Source organism: Erinaceus europaeus, chromosome 2, assembly GCF_950295315.1.
Source record: "Erinaceus europaeus chromosome 2, mEriEur2.1, whole genome shotgun sequence".
Lineage (NCBI taxonomy): Eukaryota > Metazoa > Chordata > Mammalia > Eulipotyphla > Erinaceidae > Erinaceus > Erinaceus europaeus.
Window position 1 is genome coordinate 6,203,605 of NC_080163.1, and position 6,898 is coordinate 6,210,502.

Genomic DNA, 6,898 nt, shown 5'->3' on the forward strand with positions numbered 1-6,898 from the left:
CTGTCCCAAGTCCGCGGGCCCCAGCAGTGCGCAGCTGACTGCCCAGGAAGGGGGAGCTGGTCTCTCACTGGACTGGAGGCCTCATGCCCTGTGACCAACTTCCTCTGGGAGGGGCAAGCAGGGCCTGGACTCCCCAAGTTCTCATCAGCCTGACCTCCGGGCCTCTGCTTCCTGTCCCCAACCAGAGGAGCATTTGCAGCTTTTTCTAGAACATGAACCGTGGAAAATGATGTAGAAATTAGCAGAACTGAATCTCAGTCCTGGGTCAGCCCTGACACCCCGAGAGTTCAGGGCCCCTGTTACTCAATGCTCAGCTTTCACTCTCTCTTCCTTCAACATTCCTCATTCTTGCTCCCTTTCTTCCATCTTATTATTTATTTATTTTTTATTATTGAAAGGGGATAGAGAAAAATGTAGGTAAGTGGAGGGACAGAGAAGGAAAGAGACAGAGAGACACCTGCAGCCCTGCTTCACCACTCATGAAGCTTTCCCCCTGCAGGTGGGGACCAAGGGCTTGAACCTCGGTCCTTGATGTACACTATAATGTGTGAGCTTAAAAAGTTGCACCACTGCCTGACCACCCTTTCTTACATCTTAGAGAAACAATTTTTATTGGTGATTTAAGAGTGTTTCACTAAACTGTGATATTTCAGAAGTATGATTACACAACCACATGTAGGGGGTAGAGTCACTGCCCCTGACACCAACGTCTGCCCCATCCCAGGACTAGCAGAGCTCTACCAAATCCATTTTATTTCATTTCATCTTTTACACGCTCACTAGCTGTAGTCACGTGACTCCAGGCAGAACAAAACAGCCTGCAGGCGTGGCTCCACGTGTGCTCACTGCAGCCGACACGACTTCCTCCAGCTCACTCACCTCGGTCCAGTTCACCCACTAATACAGCTCATCTTCATTCTTATTTTTTGATCAATCACAGCTCCACATCTTCTATTTAAGTTTTTATTGTGATTTAGTGTTGGTTTACAAAATAGTAAGATAACTGAGATGCAATTCTGCAATGCTCCCACCACCAGAGTTCCATGTCCCCATTCCCTCCATTGGAACTGCAGTGGTTCTCCCAAGGTCACCGATATGGGCTCACTCTTATTTCTAGAACTGTCTACTGTGGGAATATTGTGAAAGCCTGATAATAGCATAGGGGAACTCCCATCATAAAGATGGAGGTCTGAAAAGATACCCCACTTGTCAATCTCTCCCTCTCAGGGAGCGAGCATTGTTGCTATGCTCAGCCAAGTGTTCTCTGCCCTGCTGTGTGTCCCTGAGTCTCTGTCTACCGCCGTGAAGCTAGCCCGGCCTGCTGGAGCCCTGAACACTAATGACAGAGCATGAGGGGAAAAGCTTTCCTGACTCAGTTTCCCCTTGTCAGTCTCCCAAGCATCACAGGAAGCTACACCCCCTAACACTTAACTCATTTCCTTGTTATAAACCAAATGGTTTCCCTGCTATGATCACACATACTCCATATATCACCATTCTGCCTCAACCGAAAGGCTCTCCTTTCTATTTCCTTAAAAAACCTCCTCCACTTTAATCTAACTCCTCTATCTTATCTCTTCCTTCAAGTCTCCTCTCTGTCTGCTTCACCCTTGCAGGGTTAATTAGCATGTCTTTCTTAATACTTTCAGCTAATTGACTTTCTTACCCAATTGCCACTAATCATTCTGGAACTCTCCCCTACCACTACCAATTCTTCTCATTCCTTGGAACCTTCACCATGGGGTTCTGAACTTCCAAACCCACCCTTATCGCCACAAGTGAACAATGTTCTTTGTTCCCTTCTGCTATTTAAACCCTGCCTTCTCTACAATAAACAGATGGTTTGCAACCAAATGGTCTTCTGGTCTTTTCCTGTTGTTAGCCACTGGAGTTAACACGAGAGACCAGTATGGCTTACCTCTGCCAAGAGCACCCACGCGAGTACCAGCAGTCTGCATTTATATATTCACCCACTTTTTCTCTGGTCCTGACTTCTCTTCCTTTCTAAGTCACACGTAGTACATCTGAGCATCCCTCCCTTTTTGTATTTGCTCATCTCTCTAGAGGTCCCAGAGGAATCCCACAGCTTCTCTATGCATCCTGCTGTCATTACAAATGCAAGAGAGAGAATCAAAGCAGCACTCTGGTACATGTGGTCAAGGGGGGGGCACTCAGGCCCTCAGAGCTGCACGTCTCCCTAGACCACCCAGCTCACCTTGCTTTTTCTTCTGTTTGACTTTGGGAGCACTAGACCAGGGCACTTCCCAGCATACTGAAGGTCCACGTGTCTTCTCTGTTGACCTGCAGGGCGGGCAGTGGGAATGGGCCATGTGTGGGTGTGGCAGAGCTCTGCTGTGAGTGCTCCCCAATGTCCTCTTTCTGCAGAAAGCAGGGGGGTGGCAGTGAGTTTGTGGAGAGCTGTATGAGGATCAGCTCATGTCCCCTCAGACCCTGGGAGGAGCAGTGGTCAGTCCCTACTCACGTCCCCTCAGGCCCTGGGAAGTGCCGTGGTCAGCACTTGCTCATGTCCCCTCAGACCCTGAGAGGTGCCGTCCATGTTCAGCCCCTCCTCATGTCCACTCAGACCCTGAAAGGCACAGGGGTCAGCCCCTCCTTCCAATCCCTCAGACTCTCGGAGTCACAGTGGTTGGCCTGTCCTCCCCCTGAGCCTCCCACCAATGACCAGCACCTCTGCCCACAGTCACATGGTGATGACTGAGGCTGATGAGGTGGCACAGTGGGCAGAGCACAGGACAGTCAGCATTGGCCCTGAGGCACAGTCCCAGCACTGTCTATGCCAGTGAGACTTCACTCTCCCCCTTTCTCATCAGTAGGAAAACACTAGCTTCCAAATGTGTCAAGACCAAGGGAGCTCCTGGGGCTTGTCACCTCAGGGTTCTGTGTCACTGGAGGAGCCTCCCTGAGGGTGGGTCCCCCCTTCTTCTGTGGACATGCCACTGAGAGTCACCCTCCCCTCCTTTTTGTCCATCTCTCCATCCTTCTCTGAGTGTCCAACCTTCCAGGGTCAGAGCTCTCCTGTCAGGCTTCATCCTGTGAGGTGACGAGGGCATGACAGACTCCATCACAGAAAGTGGGGGTATTTCTTCCAACACTTTTGTGGATAGGTAAATACATATAAATGTAAAATCAGACATATTTAGAGTCTGTATTACATAATAAAGTCACCTGCTCCATACCCTCCCTGCTCCCACCAGGCCCCCAGGCTGTGTCCCTCCTCCCTCCTCACACTGGCACCCGAGGGACCCACAGGGAGATGCAGACAGCAGAGCCACCTCAGTGACTCGGGTCCCTGCCAGACACGGAGCAGAAGGTGTGATCTGAGCCCTCTGTGAGGGAGCAGAGAGGCCCCATGGCTGGCAGTGAGCCTAGACAGCCACTGAGCTTCCTCACAGGGGACGAGGATGACAGGACAGGCGTGGGCCTTGTTTCCTCAGTCCAGGTGACAATATACAACCCACCTTTGCCCTGTCTTTCTTGTGTCTGTCCAAACATCTATCTTTCTGCCTACTCTCTGAGTACAGAGTCAAGAGAACCCTCGATCACAGCATCCCCATCTCAGGGGGCCTTTTCTAACACATTAAATAGTTTTCTCTCTCATCTTCATGGACTCACATTTTTGGGGGGAAGATGATGAATGTGCACTAATGATTCCTGAAAGCTCCCACCTGTTTCTGTGTATCCCCATGACTCAGAGCGATTGTCACGTTTGAACTGGTGGCGATGAACAAAGAGACATTGATCCTTTACACAGGGTAGTGACTGCAAACCCACAACACAGTAAGTTTTAAATGGTTTACTTTGGACTGATGGTGGTCACTAGACTGTAAGATCACAGGGTATCGCTCTACCATGCACTCAGCCAGGTCAGTGTCCTCATCTTCCACCCCTGAAGATAACAGATAACGACCAGGTTTCTCACAGGTCTTAGAAATGGGTTGGGTTTCCTCTTTCTCTCTCTTTCTTCCTTCTTTCTTTATTCCTTTCCCCTTCTTTCATTTCTTTGTCTCTTTCTTTCTCTCTTACATTTTTTTTAATTGGCGCAGCCTAGAATATTCCTAGCAGTCACCATGGAATGTGAGCTCAGACCTCCAGGGATACAGAGACCTCACAGGCTCCTGTGCTGAATATGGGCCCCAGATCAGATCGATGGGGTTTACAGCTAACAATATTTATATGCTTTTCCCATAATTGGGAGCTACTTTTTTCCCCTGATGCAGTTTTCTAGTCCTTTTTCTAACTGTGTGACACCATCCCCCCTGACAATAGCTTAGATCACCTGCATAGCGTATGGCAGGCTCAGGCAAAAACTAGCTGGGTCATGGGCCCATTAGAATATACCTAAAAGAGACATACTAGCTTTTTCCAAAATGGAGACCCCCAACTCTCTATCCATAATCTTCTTGCCTTTAGGTTCATGACTAGTCAGTGATTTTCTCTGCTTTCTATCTTCTCTTTTTCAACCACCAGGTTCCAGATGCTACAATGATGCCAACTGTATTTCCCAGGGCAGATGACCCCACCAATGTGTCCTGGAGCCCCACGTCCCCAGAGTCCTGCTCCACTAGGGAAAGAAAGAGGCAGTCTGGGAGTATGGATCCACCTGCCAACACCCATGTCCAGTGGAGAAGCAATTACAGAAGCCAGACCTTCCACCTTCTGCATCCCACAATGTCCCTGGTTCCATACTCCCAGAGGGATAAAGAATAGGAAAGCTGAGAATCAGGCGATAGGTTAAGTACTGGTGGCACAAAGCACAAAGACCGGCGTAAGGATCCTGGTTTGAGCCCCTGGCTCCCCACCTGCAGGGGAGTCGCTTCACAGGTGGTGAGGCAGGTCTGCAGGTGTCTGTCTTTCTCTCCCCATCTCTGTCTTCCCCTCCTCTCTCCATTTCTCTCTGTCCTGTCCAACAACGACGACATCAATAACAACAATAATAACTATAACAGTAAAACAAGGGCAACAAAAAGGGAATAAATATAAATCATTTTAAAAATTAAAAAAAAGAGAATAGGAAAGCTATCAGGGAAGGGGATGGGATATGGAGTGATGGTGGTATGAACTGTGTGGAACTGTACCCCTCTTATCCTATGGTCTTGTCAGTGTTTCCATTTTATAAATGAAAACTTTAAAAAAAGACACCCTGCAGAACAGACTAGAAGCCGGTCTCCCCACCCAGTTTCCAGGCTACCCAGGCTGAGCCCTGAGCCCTGTCATTACTCCTGCATTTCTGGAAGAAGGAAGTAGACTCACCTGTCTGTGCCAAGACACCACCCTAGAAGGAAACCCCAGGGAGGACGGCTCTCCTGACAGAACACCCACACCTGCCCTGCCACCATGTCTGTCCCCACCCTACCCCAGACTCACCAAGACAGAGCAGAGGGCGCAGAGCCCCAGACATGGTCCAAGTCCTGGGCCCTGGGCCCTAGAGTGCAGAGCAGGGTCCTAGGTGGAATGGCGCTACCCCACCGCACAGGAAGTTGGAGGTGGCTCTGTTAACACTCCCAGATCGAGGACTTCTGCCTACCTTCTTCCTCTGGTGGGGTGTGCAGAGAGCCTGGCAGCAAAGCCGGCCCTAGAATGGCAGGGTGAGGTTAAATGAAAAGCTCCGAATATTGAGAACCGCCATTACCCTGAAACCAACGGTTCTTTGTTGTGCGTGAATATTTCCACCTGTACCCACCCTGTGATAACTATAAAAAGGTGGGATGAGAAATGATCGGGGTCGCAGACTCTCCCCTTGCTTGGAACGGTGTCCGAGGCCCAAGCTTAAGCTTGCTAATAAAGGCTCTTGCTACTGCATGTGATTCTGGTCTTCTTTGCGTGAGATCGGGACTCGAACTTCTGGGCATAACAAGGGCCAAGGCTGGAGGAAGCCACTCCCTAGCAATGGGCACATGCGTCTGAAAACAAAACAGCCCCACAAGTCCTCTGCCCACACCCCCTTCCTGATGGCTTAGGGAGGAAAAAGGATTCCGTGGTCCGCAGCCTCCTCTGGTGGGCGAGGGTGGAAAGACGCCCCATCCCCGGAGGCCGCAGGCCTCTGTCACCAGGAATGTCAGGGTGGCCTGGCTCCAGGAGGCAGGCAGCAGGGCTTTCCCCTGGCGGAACAAGGCTGCTGCGGAGCTCTGGGTGTTTCTGCTGCATCACGTGGCAGAGCTGGTCAGAGGCGACAGCTGTGAAGAGACCCTCAGGCTGGGTGGTGTCGCGCCTGGTTGAGCGCACACATTACAATGCGCAAGGACCAGGGTTCAAGCCCCCGGTCCTCACCTGCAGGAGGAAAGCTTCACGAGTGATGAAGCAGGGCTGCAGGAGTCTCACTCCCCCTCAGTTTCTCTCTGTCTCTGTCCAATAATAAATAAATTAAATTTAAAGATCAAAAAGGAACTTAGAAAAGAGAGAGAATCCTCTTGAAAACGCTAAGCTACAGGAGTCACCCTTGGTCTCTATGCCTGGGGCTCATGGGTGTTCTCATTCTCTCTCAAAGGTGCCGTGGGAGAGTCCTGGACAAGGCTGCGCAGGAGTCCCGGCTGCTCTCCAAACACCCTGCGAGCCTGAGTCCCGTGGCTACTGTCCCTCCGTTTTCTTCCTCTTGCTGTTCCTTCTGCCACTGCGCTTCTCTCTGGGGCTCCACCCTGCACAGTTCCACTGCCCACTCCCAGAGGCCGCTTTTTACCCTTCCCTTTCTCCCTCCCTCTCTTCCTTTCTTCCACCCTCCTTTAGATGGCTCACCATCCGAGATGCTCTGTCTCTCTACTTGCTCTTGCCTTTCTTTCTCTCTATGTGGGGCTGGAGTGGGAGTGGGAAGAGGACGAGCTCTCATCCTGGGACAGGCCAAGCCCCACAGCTGAGCCCCTGCCCTGAGACCCTCTGTCTGCAC